We start from the raw sequence: 18766 nt of genomic DNA, 5'->3' as shown, positions 1-18766 counted from the left end.
ATAACTGATCAGTTGTCTTCAAAAATGTTGAGGACATAAAAGACAAAGACTCAGAAACTGTCACAGATTGCAGGAGACTAAGGAGACATGACAACTAAATTTTATATGGGATCTGGGGTTAGACTCTTGTACAGAAAAAAGACATTAATGTAAAAAATGTAAATTTCAAATAAAGTCTGTAGTTTAGTTAGAAGTATTATGCCAAGGTAAATATTTCAACTTCTCTGTAAATCGAAAATTATTTCAAAATAAAATAAAAACAAAACCTGTACTAAAATGTTCTAAAATCTTTTTTTTTTATCTGAGGTAGATGAGAAGTTGTTTAGCTTTAAGACTGTGTTAGGCATGATTGATAAAATTTGATAAATTTTTAAGATTTATTATCAACAATAAAAGTAGAGGGACTAGATACCAGACTTAAAAAGAGAAAAACTTTAAGGGGAAATACACAAAAGACGAAGAGGAACAATAACAATGTTCTGGGAGATTTTTTAAAAAGCAAAAAAGAAGGGAAAAAGAAATTAGAAAAGTTTTAAAAGAAAGTATAAACAAGTCCAAATATAATAAAAATAAATGTGAATGGATTAAATAACCAATTAAAAGTCAGATTTAAAAACAAAAACGAAAACCCAAGTGCTGTTTTTGAAAGATGACTCTAAAGCATAAGATCACAGAAAACTAAAAGAAATTAAAAGGAGGAACCCATGTTCTATTTGCACCTTGATTTAAGAAAAAGATGGCACTAAGATCACTGTGGAAATGATGGCTTTTCATTCTGGGTCAACTAGGAATCCATACAAGAAGAAAAAGATATTTGACCAGTATCTTGCCATCCACAAAAATTAATTTTAAGTGGATTATAGATTTATTTTTTAAAGATTTTATTTATTTATTTGATACAGAGCAAGAGAGGGAGAGCATGAGGGGGTTGGGAGTGTGGGGGTCAGGGGAAGAGGAAGAAGCAGGCTCTTACATGAGCAGAAAGCCTGATGTGGGGCTTGATCACAGGACCCTGGGATCATGACATGAGCCAAAGGCAGACTCTTAATGACTGAGCCACCCAGGCATCCCAAGTGGACTATAGATTTAAATGTGAAAAGTAGGGGCACCTGGGTGGCTCAGTGGGTTAAAGCTTTTGCCTTGGGCTCGGGTCGTGATCCCAGCATCCTAGGATCCAGCCCCACATGGGGCTCTCTGCTCAGCGGGGAGCCTGCTTCCCCCTCCCCCACCTGCCTCTCTGCCTACTTGTGATCTCTGTCTGTCAAATAAATAAATAATCGTAAAAAAAATGTGAAAAGTAAAACAGTGAGAAGACATTAGGATAGACAATGAATTAAGTGGACACAAAAAAACATTATAATAGTAACAGATTGGAAATAACATAAATGTCCATAGTAAGAGACATATTAATAAATTTATCTTCTATCCGTAATTAGAACTAACTTTAACAGAACCGTAACCACACCCAGCCAGGCTGGGGTTTAATCAACATATTTTTAGCTTTTGCTTTAACTTAATGTTAAAGATTATTAAAATTACTGTGTCCAAATCATCTCCACTCAAAAGTTCCTCAAAATGTATGGCTTATGGCTTTCATTTTAACTATGGCTGAGTCAAAGTATTTGGGTGTATAATTTTCTATTTCCACAATATGTTTTGACAATTTTTGCCTTCTGTGCCTTAAGAAGTTCTTCAAATATTTACTTCTCTATCAGTCAGGGTCCCACAAGAGAATATGCTACACTCAAATTGAGTAATTTGAGGAAAGTTTACCAGAGAGTTTATTCACAAAGGTAAAATGTAAGGGAATCACAGAAGATAGTGTTGTATCCCAGGGCCAGTACAGTGAGCTCCACTGTTACTCCCAAGCCTGGTAAGGGAGAGAGAATCTAGACAAGGCACTGTAGACAAAGGCCCACTGACTAGAGCTTGGACTCTGGATGAATGAATACAGTCAGCAGCAAAGCTGCTGCAAAGAGAGCGGGGGAATAAACCCCCACTCGCACTCTCCTCCATTCTTCTTATCTTCTGATGCAGCCTCCTTTAGGCTTCTGAGGTTCAGAGAGCATGAGGGACTCTTGATGCAGTCTATACAGTTTAGCCCTCTGGGGCACAAAGCAGAATCAGAGGGTGGTGATTATAAAAATAGCCACAAGTTTTTCCAGTGTTTGCATGTGTCCCAAGAAGTAGAGTCTATTTCCTCACCTCTTGAATCTCACTTTGGCCATGTGACTCAAACTTTGGCCAATGGGGCATTAGCAAACATGACACAAGCAGAGGTTTGCACAGTTTTTGAGAGCCCTACCATACATGCACTGTGATGTCTGGTTAGCTTATTGGGTGATGAGAAACAGTTGGCTAATTATTCCAACTTTCAGCCAGCCAACACACCGAGTGACCTAGCTGACTGGCAGCTGATCACAAATGCATGGAGAAACCCAGCCACGATTATCAGAACTGCCTAGCTGAGCCAACCCCAAATTCTGGCTTTCTCACAGAATTGGGAGCTTAATGAAGTGTTTGCTATGCAGCAAAGACTAACTGGTATTAGTGGCAAATGGAATATATACAGCAGAAATGTTTAAAAATTTGTGCTTTGCCTTTCACAGTTCTTTAATCCATATGGAAAATTATTTTGTTTATGGTATGAGGTAGGGATCTAATATAATATTTCTCATAAGTCTAGTCAGTTGTTTCTGCAATATATTTATTCAATAGTAAATTCTGTCTTCACTGATTTCTTTTTTAAATTTTTAAAAAGATTTTATTTATTTATTTATTTGACAGAGATAGAGAGAGAGATCACAAGTAGGCAAAGAGGCAGGCAGAGAGAGAGAGAGGGAAGCAGGCTCCCCACTGAGCAGAGAACCTGATGCGGGACTCAATCCCAGGATCCTGAGATCATGACCTGACCTAAAGGCAGAGGCTTAACCCACTGAGCCACCCAGGGGCCCCTCTTCACTGATTTCTAATGCTGCCTCAATCATATATATGTGTAGAGCTGTTTCTGGAATTTCATTTCTATTCCTTTTATCTATTTGTCTAAGTTTGGATCAATACCACATGTTTTAATGATTATAATCTTGGTATCTGGTAGAGAATGTCCTTTCCCCTTATCCTTTTTCTTCAAAATTATGATGGTTATTCCCAACCCTTTACATAGCCAGATCAGTTTCAGGATCTGTGCATCAAGTTCCACAAAATGTCTTGCTTGTATTTCAATAAGAATTGAATTAAACTTGTGAACTAATTTGGGAAAGAAGTGACACATTGATGATATTGATTCTTCCTGTTTAATAACGTGGTATATCTCTGTTGCTATTGGGAATGATATCTGATTTTTTTAAAAGATTTTATTTATTTGACAGAGAGATAGTGGGAATGGGTACACAACCAAGGGGAGAGGGAGAGGAAGTAGGCTTCCCACTGAGCAGGTAGCCTGATGCAGAGCTTGATCCCAGGACCCTGGGATCGTGACCTGAGCTGAATGCAGATGCTTAATGACTGAGCCACCCAGGTATCCCTGATATCTGATTTCTATGTCTTTTTTTAGTTTTTAAAATATTCACATATATATTGGGGCTCCAGGGTGGCCCAATGGGTTGAGCCTCTGCCTTAGGCTCGGGTCATGATCTCAGGGTCCTGGGATCGAGCCCCACGTCAGGCTCTCTGGTCAGTGGGGATCCTGCCTCCCCCTCTCTCTCTGCCTGCCTCTCTGCCTACCTGTGATCTCTCTGTCAAATAAATAAATAAAATCTTTTTTTAAAAATTTCACATATAGGAACACTATTTATTTTTGCATGTTGATCTTGTCTCCAGCAATATGACTGGGCTTTCATATGAATTCTAAGTTTCATACATTCTGCTAGATTTTCTATAAAGAGAACATTACAAATATTGGCAGTATTTGCTTCTTCTTATCCAATTCTCTAACTCGTTTATTGTCCTACTGCATTTGTTAAGCACTTCAGTAAGTATAATGTGGAATAGAAGGAATGATAGCAGCTATCTTTGTCTTATTTTTTCAACATCTGCTAATGTGGTATATTACATTAATAGATTTTCTTTATTGAACATCTGGCATTTGAGGATAAGTCAAACTTGGTCATGATATATTGCTTTTTAACTCACTTTTGAATTAAATGTAACATTTATTGATAATTTTAATACCTGTGTTATTAGTAATTTTGTTGATAATTTCCTTTTCTGTAATGTTCTTATCCAGTTTTGTGGTCAAGGTTAACCTCATAAATTGAACTGGGTAACTTACCCTAATTATGTGTTTGTTGATGTCTTTTACATGTTACAGGGATAATCTGTTCCCTAAAGGTTCTGTAAAATTTTCTTTTTGATCTCTTACTCATTAGATTTGATGGTTGCTGGTTTGTCCAAGTTTTCTTTTTCTTTTCAAAACGTGTGGTGAAGTAACTACTTTCTCCTGGCTTCATATTTCTATATAGTAGAAACTATCCACGCAATGCCCTAGGCCTTGAGCCCTATCTCAACAGTATCTTCTCTTCAGGGAAGACTTGAATAACTGATAAGCTCATCTCCTTCTGGGTTCCCTCTAGGTCTTTCTGCCTGCCAGATTTGTGTTCTAGTGAGCTGTCTTCCATAGAATAAGAGGGTTGACTGTGTGTTTGGGGAGCCAAGGTTGTCCGTCTGTTTGATGACAAAGTAATTGCCTTGAATTCAAGAGGGAACTATTGCAAGTCCACTTAGCTACAGACCAAAGCCACTTTCTGTAAACTGTTTTATCAGTAATACATGTGATATTTTGACCCCCATCTGCTTGATTTTATTTAATTATAAGGAACTTGGAAGGAGAAGAAGCGGTGTTATTCTTTGCTCCTCAAATGACAACATCTGGTGGTGCCTTGGCTGAATACTTTGAAAAATAAATACAACTGGAGAAATTAAGTCTCTAGGATGGTAAGGGTTCATGGTTTATGGCTGTAGAGTTTTTTTTTTTTTTTAAGATTTTATTTATTTATTTGACAGAGATCACAAATAGGCAGAGAGGCAGGCAGAGAGAAGAGGGGGAGCAGGCTCCCTGCTGAGCAGAGAGCCCGATGCAGGCCTTGATCCTAGGACCCTGAGACCATGACCTGACCCAAAGGCAGAGGCTTTAACCCACTGAGCCACCCAGGCGCCCCTGGCTCTAGAGTTTTAACCCCAACATTTTGTAGCAGCCCAGATTGTGCTTTTGGCTTTTGTGGGGATGACTTTTTCAGGTGGCTTTAGCCCTTGGGCTTTCTTTAGTAAGCATGGCATACATGGAATTGTGTGATCTTGATGGTCTATGACAGTTCATAGTAGTGTTGTTCCCCAGGTGTTTGGTAAAAGCGTACTTTTTTTTTTTTATTGTGGTAAAATATATGTAAAATTTATCACTTTAATTATTTCAAATGTATAGTTAGTAGCATTAGGTACATTCACACTCTTGTGTAAAAAGAGTATAAGATGAAAAACTTACTAAACAAGGGCTGCTCTGGTCTCCATGTCTGGGTACCTACAGATTGACTGTGAATGCTGCATTCAGTTGGGACTGGTAATAGAGGAGAAACAAGAGTCAGAGATGACATCTCCTATTCTGTTGGCCTGAGTTAGGTCAAATGTCCAATGTTGAATGAGTGACTGTGGCTAGATGTCAGAGTAATACTATTTTAGATGGTACTACATGGCTCACCCCTACAGCCAGGGGTGGCATTTGCTCACCCCAGATATCACAGGAGAAATACATATATGCATTTATGTATTTATATACACACATCTGAGAGAGCAACCCAAACCCAAAGAACAGATGCTGGAGAAGCAACTTGATGTCCCTTATAACCACTTTTTAGGGATAACCAGTGACAAGTATCATACATATTACTTTTTTTTTTTTTTACAAAATTGAGGTCTTACTATGCAGTATCATTGTCTAATATGATAACAGTAGCTATATGTGGCCATTTCAATTTAGATTAAATAAAATTACAGTTTAGCCTCTCAGTCACACTAGCCATACTTCAGATGCTTAATAGCTAAATGTGTCTAGTGACTACCTTATTGAACATTTCCAGCGTCACAGAATATATACATTGTAGTTAACATACCGTGATTTGAAATGAAATATTTGAAAAGTTTACCATTTATGCCTGCAAAATATTCTGTTGAAGTCTGTGTTATCATTTATATGACCATTATCATGTGAACATTTTAAAGGCTGATAAATAGCATTCTAAAAATGTATAGGAAAAAGTATTTTTCCCCCTCCTCCTCACAAGCACCGAGAGATTCATTTAAAAGTAAATATTGCCAATCTAATAGGCAAAAACAGATCCCAACTCTGTTTTTATAAATATTAGTTAAGTTGAGCAACCCTCTGTAATTTGTTACGTATTTGAAAGACATAGATGTTAACCACAAGACGTTTTTATGTCCTGCAGTATCAACAAATTGCTTCCCAGAGTGTGGAATAAAGGCCACTCAACAGAGGCTAAAGCAACGTGGGATAGCGCGCACACACGCCAGAGGTGGGTATCGCTGCGGTATGAAGAGGACGTCGTAAAGAGCTGTAGATATTGAGGGGAGATGGGAAAAGAAAACCTGGCTTTGGCTTGTCGGGTGGCCCAAGTAACAGCGCTTCGCTTCACCTGGAGCCTTTCGCAGGGGCAGTAACTCGGGTGGTGGGCAGGGCGGGGACGCGCGCAGGGGAGCATTCAGCAACTCAGGAGATAGCGGTGGCCTTCCACCCCGCACTGACCCCCGATCCTGTGTCGGGCGACAGTGGCCGAGCGCCTCGGACTGGCCACGCCCCTGCGCGTTTGTGAGCTGGCCCGGGTCACACTAGGACACCTGCGGGTAGGTTGGGGGCCTCCATTCAGCTTCCCAGGCAGGACGGGTGTCGGTGGCCACCTATGGGGCAGAGAACTTGGGTTTTTTGCCTGCGGGGCTAACAGCAGGCTGTAGAGGCATGGTGGAAATGGCATCTAGTGACGTGGAGGACACATTTTGTCACTGTTCGACCAAACCGCCTCATAGAGCCCGAACTTTTCTGTCTCATTTCCCACGGGGGCCATTCTTCAGCTCCTGCTGGGCCCCCACCCCACTGGTCAGTGACTGCAGGCAAGCTGCCTGGGACCCCGGAAAACCGAGCCTGCTCATCTCTCCGGGAGGGGACGATTGGGACCGCCCAGATACCGAGGCTTTGGAGATTTGGAGGCGTGTCTGCCTTTGCAGTTACCAGGAAGAAAACCGGTAAGTGAGTCTAGGGACAGGAGAGGTGGTGGCTATGCTTTGAGAAAGCTCCTGAGATCACTGTGACTTGCCTTCTCCCGTCATCTAAACAGGACAAACTGAAGTTCCAAGACTGTTTAGCCCTAGCCTAATATAACCAAAAACGTGGCATTTATCAGAAAAACAAACAAACAGGAAGTCTTTGTAATTGAAAACCAAATATAGGGTTTTATTTATTTTTATTATTAATTTTTATGATGTTATGTTAGTCACCATACAGTATGTCATTAGTTTTTTTTTTTTTTTTTAAGATTTTAGTTATTTATTTGACAGAGATCACAAGTAGGCAGAGAGGCAGGCAGAGGGGAAAGCGGGCTCCCTGCTGAGCAGAAAGCCCAATGGGGGTGGGGGTGGGGCCTTGATCCCAGGACCCTGGGATCCTGACCTGAGCTGAAGGCAGAGGCTTTAACCCACTGAGCCACCCAGGTGCCCCATGTCATTAGTTTTTGATGTAGTGTTCCAAGATTCAGTGTTGGTACAGAGCTTTTAGAAAAAAGAAATGGAAAACTTAAAAATGACCTTGCTTGATTTACTAATACAAATACCTAAAATATAATAAAATTGAAAAAATGTGTTTTACCATGATTGAAAAAAATACATTCTAAAAATGCCACTTGAATTCATTCATATCTTTTGATGAACACTATTGCATCCTGTTAGCAGGTGATGTTTAAAATATTCTTAGAGTACTAAATTAACAGAAAACCTCCAAACGTATTATCCATAGATTCATGTGAAAGGCTCTCCTTTCATCTGCAGAGGACCCTGTCTACAGAGTAGGCCACTTGAACTTGGTGAGGAGTCACAGACCTTTTGGTTATCAGGGTGGTTGGCCCACCATGTTCTCCAGCCCTTTTCCATAGCCTGCAACTGTTATCAAATTGTTTTAGTATATGGACCTCCCAAACCCTCGCATTACTACCAAATTACAATTTGAAATTTAAAGTTGAATAATGGGCAGCAGCTCTTTCTGCCCTGTTTCTGTGCTTTAATAAAATCACCATTTGCACCAAAATAAATAAATAAATAAATAAAGTTGAATAATGAATGCAATTAACTTCTCAGAATTTATGAAAAGCAGTGAGAGTCCCTCTTCTGTAATTCTACATGTGTAGCCTTTTCATATCCCATTCTGTGGATTCAATTTGCAAGATATCATCTGCCTAGTTACGAACTTTGCAACTTATTGAAAATACATGTAGTTTGCTGGTGTTACAGAAGTCTGTGTTTTGTCTTTTTTTGTAAACTGAGATATAATTGATATATAACATTAGTTTCTGGTGTACAAAAATAATGATTTGATATTTCCATATGTTGCAAAATGATTACCACACTAAGTCTAGTTAACATCCATCACCATAGTTACAAAAATCTTCTTCCTGTGAAGAGAACTTTTAAGATCTTTTAGCAAATTTCAAATATACAATAGTATTATTAACTATAGTCACCATGCTGTACATTATATTCCCTTGACTTATTTATAACTGGAAGTCTGTACCTTTTAGACTGCCTTCACCCATTTCACCCACCCCCACCCCCTGCCTCTCATGACCACCAATCTATTCTCCCTATCTATGAGCTTGTTTTTATTGTTGTTTTTTAGATTCCACATGTAAGGGAGAGCATATTGAATTTTTGTTTCTCTGTCTGATTTACTTCACTTAGCATAATGCCCTCAAGGTTCATCCATGTTGTAGCAAATGGCAAGATTTCTTTTTCATGGCTGAATACTATTCCATTGTAAAAATATGGTACTTTTTTTTGTCCATTCATCCATTCATGGCCACTTAGGTTGTTGCTGTGTCTTGGATATTGTAAATAATGCTGCAGTGAATATGGGGATATGTGTCTTTTTTTTTTTAAGTTAATGTTTTCATTTCTTTCGGGTAAATACCCAGAAGTTATTGCTGCATCATATGGTAGTCCTTATTTGTAATTTTTTGAGGAACATCCATTCTGTTTTCCATAGTGGTTGCACCAGTTTACATTTCTACCAATAGTGCACAAGGGTTCCCTTTTCTCCATACATTTGCCTACACTTCTAATTTCTTTTCTTTTTGACACTAGCCATTCTAACAGGTGTGGGGTGAGATCTATTGTGGTTTTGATTTGCATTTCCCTGATGATTAATGATGTTGAGCACTTTTTCATGTGCCTGTTAGCCATTTGTATGTTTTTGGAAAAATGTCTATTCAGATTCTCCGCCCATTTTTAAATCTTTTTTTTTTTTTTTTTTTTTTGCTATTGAATTGAATTGTAGGAGTCCTTTATATACTTGGGATATTAACCCCTTTTCAGATATATAACTTGCAGATATTTTCTCCTGTTCCATGGGTTGCCTGTACATTTTGTTTATGGTTTCCTTTGCTGTGCAGTTTTTAGTTTGATACAGTCCCATGTTTATTTTTGGTTTTTGCTGCCTTTGGTTTTGGTGTCAAATCCAAAAAGTCACCCAAAGCCAATGGCAAGGAGCTTGCCCCCTATGTTTTTTATTTAGAGTTTTATCAGTTCAGGTCTTATGTTCAAGTTTTTAATCCACTTTGTTAATTTTTTTTTAAGTGTAGAGTGTAGAGTGCCATGCCCAGTGTAGAGCCCAATGCAGAGCTTGAACTCACAACCCTGAGATCAAGACCTGAGCTGAGATCAAGAGTCAGACACTTAGGGTGCCTGGGTGGCTCAGTGGGTTAAAGCCTCTGCCTTCGGTTCAGGTCGTGATCCTGGGGTCCTGGGATCAAGCCCCGTATCAGGCACTCTGCTCAGCGGGGAGCCTGCTTTCCCCCTGCCTCTGTCTGCCTCTCTGCCTACTTGTGATCTCTGTCAAATAAATAAAATCTTTATTAAAAAAAAAAAGAGTCAGACACTTAATTGACTGAGCCACCCAGGCACCCCTGTGTTAAATTTCTGTGCATAGTGTAAGACAATGGTCGTTTCCTCCGCACCATTTATTGAAGAGACTATCCTTTTCCCATTGTATATGATTGGCTTCTCTGTTGTAAATTGGTTGGCCAAATATGGGTGGGTTTATTTCTGGGCTCTCTATTCTATTCCACTAACATATATGTCTGTTTTTATACCACTACTATACTGTTGGACATATATATTATTTACTGATGTTCCAGAAGTCCATACTTTTTGTTGTTTTCTTAAGGCATTAAAAGCTGCTGTTTAGTATACTTACTTTCTTTATTCAGCATAAGGTAGAAATGAAAAGTTTCTTAATTTTAATATAGCAATTTATATTACCTTTGGTCTTTGGAATGCAGGTAGTTTTCTTATCTTTTTTTTGTTTGTTTGTTTATAGGGAGTTTACAAAGTTTCTGACTTGTGATTTAAACTCCACATTAAAAAGCAAATTGGATTATCTTTATCTTTACCTAAGAACTATCTCAAAGTTCATTCATACCTGGGAAATAAGTTTGAAAACCACTTTGTCATGCCCTCATCATAGCATTTATTGAATCTGTCTTGGAATTTTAAGTGTAAATGATATATTTTACCATTCATTTCAATGATTGATTATGATCAAGAAAGATGGGAAACTTATTAACTTTATAACACTTAGTAAAGCCCTACTTTTTATACTGTTGCAACATAATATGTGGTGTGTGCACATCTATTTTAAAGTAGCAAATATCAAGTAAGCCAAAGTTCAGATAAAGTTAATTAAAATTCAATTTAAAAAAAAAAGAGGATTCTCTATTTTTAAGATTTTATTTATTTATGAGAGAGAGTGTGAGCAAGAACGCAAGAGCAGGGGGAGGGGCACTAGGGAATCTGCCATGCAGCTTGATCCAGGGCCCTGAAGATCATGACCTGAGCCCAAGGCAATTTAACCAACTGAACCACCCAGGTGCCCCTAAAATCCCACTTTTAACTATATACAGTTAGTTACTTGTGAGTGAAATGGTTGAAATAAATTAAAAACCCAAACTGGCTTTTCTTCCTCCTAGGGTTATGTGTACAAAACTATTCCAGTATTAGTTGCAAGCAGACAATCTAGAAAGGAAAAATAGCGTACATTCAACTTAAGTGAAAATTGCTTATCCATTTTTGTCTGCAGATGACTTATTTTAGAGTCTTTGCCTTTCACTGCCCTACTGGTATATATTCAAAAAATACAGACAAAAAATATCATCAGCACCTATAAAATGTAACTGGGAAGGAGTGTTATTAAAACATCACATGGCACATTCAAAAGTCAACAAATGATTTGCTAATTACTGGTGTGGGATTGTACTTGTGTTATTTGCTCATATAATTGAGTTGATGACATAATTACATGATTCTATAATAACTAAAGCATTTAGTATGCTCTGAGGGAGACTTCTTTTAAAAACAATAGCTTTAGATATGTATTCTTTTTTTTTTAAGATTTTATTTATTTGAGACAGAGTGAGAGAGAGCGAGCATGAGCAGGGTGAGAGGCAGGGAGAGAAGCAGGCTCCCTGTACCCCCAAATATGGGGCTCGATCCCAGAACTCCGGGATCACAACCTGAGCTGAAGGCAGATGCTTAACCAGCTGAGCTACCCAGGCGCCCATGGATGTGTATTATTTTTAAATGTACAATTTTGCTCCATTTTTACAGTAATGTTAGAAAGCTATTATTTTTCACCCTGTACATGTAGTCCACTGCCAGCAAAGCACTGCAGATGAGAAAGTGGGGGCAGCAGGCTCATCCTTTCTGTCCTCAGTGTGGGATCATCAATTCAAAGGGAGCACATATTTTCTAGACTGTTGTACCAAAAGATTAAATCGATTTTCAGTTGCAACCAAAATTATTCTCATATGTTCTCTCAGTTTTGTGCCAACATTCATTTTTATTAATGTAATTAGTTGAGTTTTATTTCATATATTTAAACTAACAATAAGGGCTTGGATTTTGTAAGCAAAATTTTATATTTCCCCATATCTTTTATTTTTTTAAATTTTATTTAAATTCAATTAATTAACATACAGTATATTAATTAGTTTCAGAAGTAGAGTTCAGTGATTCATCAGTTGCATACGATACCCAGTGTTTATTACATCATAATCGCTCCTTAATGTCCATCATATAACTACCCCAACTCCTGACCCTTCTCCCTTCCAGCAACCCTGTTTATTTCCTGTGGTTAAGTCTCTTATGGTTTGTCTCCCTCTCTGATTTCATCTTCTTTTATTTTTCCCTCCCTTACCCTATGCTCCTCTGTTTTATTTCTTAAATTCTACATGTGAGTGAAATCATATGACAATTGTCTTTCTCTGACTTATTTTGCTTAGTGTAACACTCTTTAGTTCCAATCACATCATTACAAATGGCAGTATTTCTTTTTTTGATGGCTGAGTAGTATTCCATTGTGTGTTTGTATTCTTTATCCATTCATCTGTCAATGAACATCTGGGCTCTTTCCACAGTTTGCCTATTGTGGACATTGCTGCTATAAACATTGGGGTGCAGGGTACCTCTTTGGATCACTACATTTGTATCTTTGTATACCTCCCCATATTTTAAAGTTGTCTGCATTTCTGAGCATAGACTCTCTGTTAACCTTTGACCACTCCCTATTGGAATTTGGGTACTGACTTAAATTTCTATGAAATTTTTATATATTTTTGGTGAATTGCCAATACTTGTATAGCAAGTTATCTTTTCTTAAATATGCTTTTAAAATTTACATATAATAAAATTTCCTTCTTTGATGTACAATTTCATGAGATTTGACAAAGACACTGAGTATTTGTCAATCACAGTAAAGATACATTTTTTTAAAAGATTTACTTAGTTATATATTTGCCCAAGAGAGAGAACAAGCAGGGGGAGTGGCAGGCAGAGGGAGAAGCAGGCTCCTTGCTGAGCAAGGAGACCATTACAGGATTCGATCCCAGGACCCTGGGATCATGACCTGAGCTGAAGGCAGATACTTGACCAACTGAGCCACCCAGGCATCCTGAGATACAGTTTTCACTTCCCCAAATTCCCTCATGCTTCCCCTTTAGATTCCCACATCCCCTCACTCCCATCCTTACCCTCTAATAAGCACTATTTGCTTTCTGATCCTATAGTTTTACCTTTCCCAGAATGTCATCTAATTGGAATGTTAGAGTTTATAAACCATTGAGTCTGGCTTCTTTTAGTTTGCATAATGTATTTGAAATTCATCCATATTGTTCACTAATTCTTTATTCTTTTTTGTTGTTGAGTAGTATTTCATATGGATGTATCTGAGTTTGTTTCACTCACCTGTCAAATGATGTATGGGTTGTCCAGTTTGGGGCAGTTATCAATAATTATATTTCATATGAATAGTGAAAAAAAAGTATATCCTATAAAAGTTGGGATACAGATTTTTATGTGTATGTAAGGTTTTTTTTTTCTTTGATGAATTCCCAGGGATGGTATAACTGGCTTCCACAGTAGGTTTCTATCTAACCTAGAAGATACCGAACTCTTCCAGGGGCATCTGAATGGCTCAGTTGGTTAAGAATCTGACTCTTGATTCAGAGTTGTGGGGCATGATCTCAGGGTTGTGGGGTTGAGCTCCACACTGGGCATGGAGCCTGCTTAAGATTCTCTCCCTCTCCCTCTGTCCATCCCTCTAATAAAAAAAGAAAAATTAAAAACTACCAAACTCTTCCAAAATGGTCGTGCCAACTTGCGTTCATCTGAGCCATTTTGCATTCCTGTTAGTTGCTCTAAATTCCTTGATTCTTTTGTCTTCCTTTAGATGGTGTACATTTAAAAGGCATTTTAAACACCATTGTTATCTTTCATGATATCCATAAATGTGCTCTCTATCACTAAAAATACTAGTCTGTTTTTCTCTAGTGATAGTAAATATTTTTTTAATATTTAATTTTTGGCCATATGAAATGTATTGAATATATATATCCAGGATGTACCAAGCTATTTCTTTTGCATACTGATACCATTTGCCTAATGAGATGCTTTGGGGCTGCTCTACCTTTGCCCATTTCTCAATGGAATTCAACACATTTCTTCAAATGATCCTCCATTCCTTATCTTAGGCAGTATATACTATATTCCCAGTTGCCCAGAACAGAAAGAGGATTATGATACCTGTCTCTTCCTTAGTTCCCGTATCTAAAAGGTCAGTGGGCTTTGTCAAAACATGAACCCACTTCTCCCCATCGTCTTATACTTTCTTGCTCAGATCCCTTTGAGCCCTGGCCCAGGGTGATCTTTCAACATACAAATCTGAGCTAGTCAAGTCCCAAAGGCTCCAATGGCTCCTCATTAGCAGAGAACACAAAATCCTTTAAAATATGTCCTTTTTTTTTTAAAGCCTCCCCAGCTTTCCCTTTACCTGACAAATGTCTGAATACAGAAGCCAGCTTGCCAGATTTTAAACTGTGACTCTACCATGTACTAGTTTTTGACCTTAGATAAGTTAACAACATCTCATATACAATTGTATTCAAAGTTATAGTGTATGACAATGAAAATATTTACAACACTGTTAGAAAGTTTGACTTCTAACCTTCTGAGAAGAAAACAAATATCTTGTTACATTTTTATTACAATCACAGTCATGTTTCTGATTCATTCTCTGGAGCCAGACTGCCTTGATAGGAACCTCAGCTCCACCACTTAAATTATAATCTCTTTGGCAAGCTACTTAACTTTCTGTTTCTTCATCTGTAAAGTGGGAATAATAGTATTTGTTCGTCGTGATTATTATAAGGGCTAAATGAATTAATATATCTAAAACAATGCCAAGGCACGTAATAAGCACCATTTTAAGTACTAGCTATTGTCATTATTCAACTAATGGGTAAGTCAGTCCCTAATTTCCCATCCGTTGTTGGTGTCCTTCCAATAAATCTCGAACAACCAGTGCTTCCTTCTTTTTCTTTTTTTCTAAAGATTTGTTTATTTTAGAGAGAGTGAGCAGGGCTGGAGGGAGGCAGAGGGAAAGGAATCTCAAGTAGACTCCTTGTTGAGCATGGAGCCCAAAAAGGGCTCAATCTCAGAACCCTGAGATCATGACCTGAGTTGAAAAGGAGTTGGAAACTTAACCGATTGAACCACCTCAGTGCCCCCAGTGCTTCCTTCTATCATAGAAAGTAGTACAATGTATAAAATTGCCCTTCTCACTTACACCGTACTATGTCTGAAAGATATTTCCTTCACCTCAAGCATGCTGCTTGCCTCTAAGAACTCCCAGGGCTTACCTTCTTTTGCCTTAGGGCCTTTTCAGTCTGCCTACCTCTGCCTTTCCAAATACTTTAGAGGCATTCTGACCTTATGAATACAAACTTCAAAAGAGAATCACACCATCACAGATGGATTTTTGTTAAGAAAGTATTTTTTGCTTGAATTCAAGCCACCTTAATTCCTTCATCAGTTTTCTATTAGCACAGCAAAAACAATTTTTATCTTTTTCATTTCATTTTACTGAAATTATTTTCATTGGGAGTATTTTTCTGTACAAATTATAAAGCAAGGAATTGATTCATCAGCCAGCTTTTTTGGCATATTTTTAAGAGTTCCAATTCGTTTCTGCTATTGAGTTCCTCAGGACCAAATTAAATTCTAAATTTTATTGATCCAATTCATCTATTAAATTTGGTCAAGAACTGTGGCCAGTTTTACTTTGTTAAATATTTCCATCAAGTCTAATGTTGGTGGGAGTGGTCAATTTTGGCAACTTTTAATCTTATGAGATATGTTCTTCAGCAGGTTTTTTCTAATACATTTATCATGTGTAGCGTTAGCTGTTCTGGGTTTTGTTTTGTTTTCATTTTATTTTATTTCTTTTCAGTGTTCCAGCATTCATTGTTGGTTTTATTTTTAAAATGGAAACTCATTTGTTGTGATTTGGATAAACAATTGTTTGAATTTACTTTTTAGCTAAAAATGAGAAAATTTTTTCAATTCTCCAGAACCATTCTTTGGTTCAAAACACCTCACTCCATTTCCCTTCTCCCTCAAATGTCTTTATATCCTTCCTTCTCACTCCTCAGATGCCAGCTCAGGCATCACTTGCTCGGGGATGCCTCTCTTGATCTCTAAAGCTAGATCAAGTTTCCCACTTTATGCTTACATAATACACTTATTTCTCTTTCATCACTTATTGGACTTTAAAAAATATATATTTCCATGAGTATTTATTGTGTCCCTCATTAAACTTTAAGGCAGAAGCTTTGTTTTTCTTACCACTGGATCCCTGGCACATAAATAGCACTCAGATTTACTGAAAGAATGATGAAAAGGAAAATGGTATCTTTTACCTCCAGTGTACATACAATGTCTGACCAATATTAGGGATTCATTAAAACTTGTATTTCCCTGTTTTTGCTTATTTCTGGTTTGTTATTCTCTGACAGAAAATGATTTTTTTCCCTCAATACTATATTTGAAAATTGACTTTCTAATGCTATATATTTTTAAGTCTTTAACACCAAGCTACTCTGATAGACTTCCCTTCCCTACAGGGCTGCCATACTGTGTAACCCAGGAGGGTACACTGTATTCTATGGAGCAGGGAGTTGTTTGAAGTAGTATGATTGCATCCTCACCTCCCTCTGTGAAAGGAAAAGCATTTAGCTAACTCCTAAAGTTGGTTGTAAGAGCAGTTCTAAACCCTAGCTGTACATCAGAATTACATGGGGGTACTTTCAAAACAGAAATCCCGGGGTGCCTGGGTGGCTGAGTCAGTTAAGTGTCTGTCTTTGGCTCAGGTCATGATCCCAGGGTGCGCATCAGGCTCCCTGCTCAGCGGGCAGTCTGCTTCTCCCCCTCCCTCTGCTGCTCCCCTTGGTTGTGCTCTCTTGCTCTTTCAAATAAATAAATAAATAAATCTTTAAAAAAGGCAAAACAAAACAAAACAGAAATCCTTGAGCCCACCCTACATTTATTGAGTCATTACACAGTTAAACTCCCTACATGACTGCAGAACCAGGGTTAGGAAACACTTGGCTGGAGCACAGGATGAGTGTGGGAAAAGTGGTTACACATTAATCTGGATAGGAAGGTTAGAGACCATGAAATTGGGGTCCCCATATGCAATACTGAGGAGTTGAATTTAATTCTACATATAGTAAGGAACCATGAAAGGCTTTTAGAGGGCAATGAAATAATCAGATCTGTAAGAAAGGTGAACTTGGCACCAGTGTGGCAGATATGCGGGCAGGGTGTAGAGCCTCAGCCAGGGGAAGCCAGGGAGGAAGTTAAATAAATTTAGGAACAAGTGATAAGGACTTGAACGAGGGTGAATGCAGTGCAACGAGGGAAAAAGGGAATGGGAAAGCACTCACAAGACATTTGACAAGACTCAATAAGTGAAATGTCTAGAATAAGAAAGGAGAGAGAGGCTGAAAACCCCTCTAAGATTTCTAGGCTAAGCAACTGGATGCAATTTGATGATGCCACTAAGCAAACAGAAAATACAAGTGGAAGGGCAGAATTGAGCAAGCAAAGGGAACAGATTCTGTTTCCAGGTATGAAGAAACAGTCCTTTTGTATACCATTTAGGTAGAGCTAGAATAGCAGGAAATTGGAAATTAAGATCTAGAATTCATAAGAGAATCTGAGGCTGAAATTTTAGGTTTGGGTGTCAACAGGGTATTTCAGTTGAGGCCACTGGAATGAATGAAACCAAACATGGCTTTGTCTATGCAGAATCAAAAGTGCTTAGCACAGATTTAGAGATAAAATCAGTTTTTCTCATTCAATTTACTTAACCATATAATTTTAATAAGGCTCAGAACGAGCACATTAGAAATAAACAGAAATTAATGTGAAGTGTCAATTATGATATATAAAAATTATCTGTAATCTTTAGGACAACTTCAAATATGACTAACTGTATCTCTGTACACATTTAACTGTTGGCTTGGAAAGACTAGTTTCTAAGCTTATTAAATAGTAGATTAGCCAAGATGAGTCAGATGACTCAGATTATGAGTCAGCTCCTCATCTATGCTATCAGTACTCCCCCTAAATGAAACAGAGATTTGGTGATCTACTTCATACAATGTAAAGGCAATATGATTCATTAAGCTAAATCATAAAAATACAACATATGTAATAAATGGAGATTATATCCAGAGATTGTCAGTTAATCTGTGTGTCTATGTATGTGTATGCTTGTGTGCCAGGCACTTTTGTGTCATTTACTTTAATACAAATTCATTACTAGATCTGGAATTATTTCAATAGAAAAAACCCCAAATTTAAGATTCCTAGGAACTGCTGCTTCTGGAGAGTAAATGAACTTGTATATACTGAGTCCCAGAAATCTTCATATAAAGAGGCATCCAGGTTAATTATGATGCAGGGGGCTCAAGAACTATACTTTGAGAAATACAAACTTATACTAGTTATACATTTTAACTAAGACTTTTAAAAACATGTTGATAAATTTTCTTGGATTGTAGAAAAATGTTTGAAATAGCAGTGTTATGTAGTTTAAGTAGAAAATATATTTTATTTATTCAACTTTGTTGACTTCCAGTATATTTTGAAATGACACACAAAG

General features: G+C 37.8%; 1 protein-coding gene across 1 annotated transcript in view; it reads right to left on the bottom strand.

Annotated features, from left to right (window-relative positions):
* LRRD1 (leucine rich repeats and death domain containing 1) overlaps positions 1-6675 on the bottom strand; it is a 32373-nt gene extending 25698 nt beyond the window's left edge. The window contains exon 1 of the mRNA XM_032875361.1: positions 6642-6675. The gene's annotated coding sequence lies outside the window, so the exon portion shown is untranslated. The remainder of the gene's footprint in view (positions 1-6641) is intronic.
* Positions 6676-18766: the final 12091 nt, after the last annotated feature.

This window comes from Lontra canadensis, unplaced genomic scaffold (genome assembly GCF_010015895.1).
Source record: "Lontra canadensis isolate GAN:19392208 unplaced genomic scaffold, GSC_riverotter_1.0 scaffold2, whole genome shotgun sequence".
Lineage (NCBI taxonomy): Eukaryota > Metazoa > Chordata > Mammalia > Carnivora > Mustelidae > Lontra > Lontra canadensis.
This window is presented reverse-complemented; position numbering and strand designations above follow the sequence as displayed.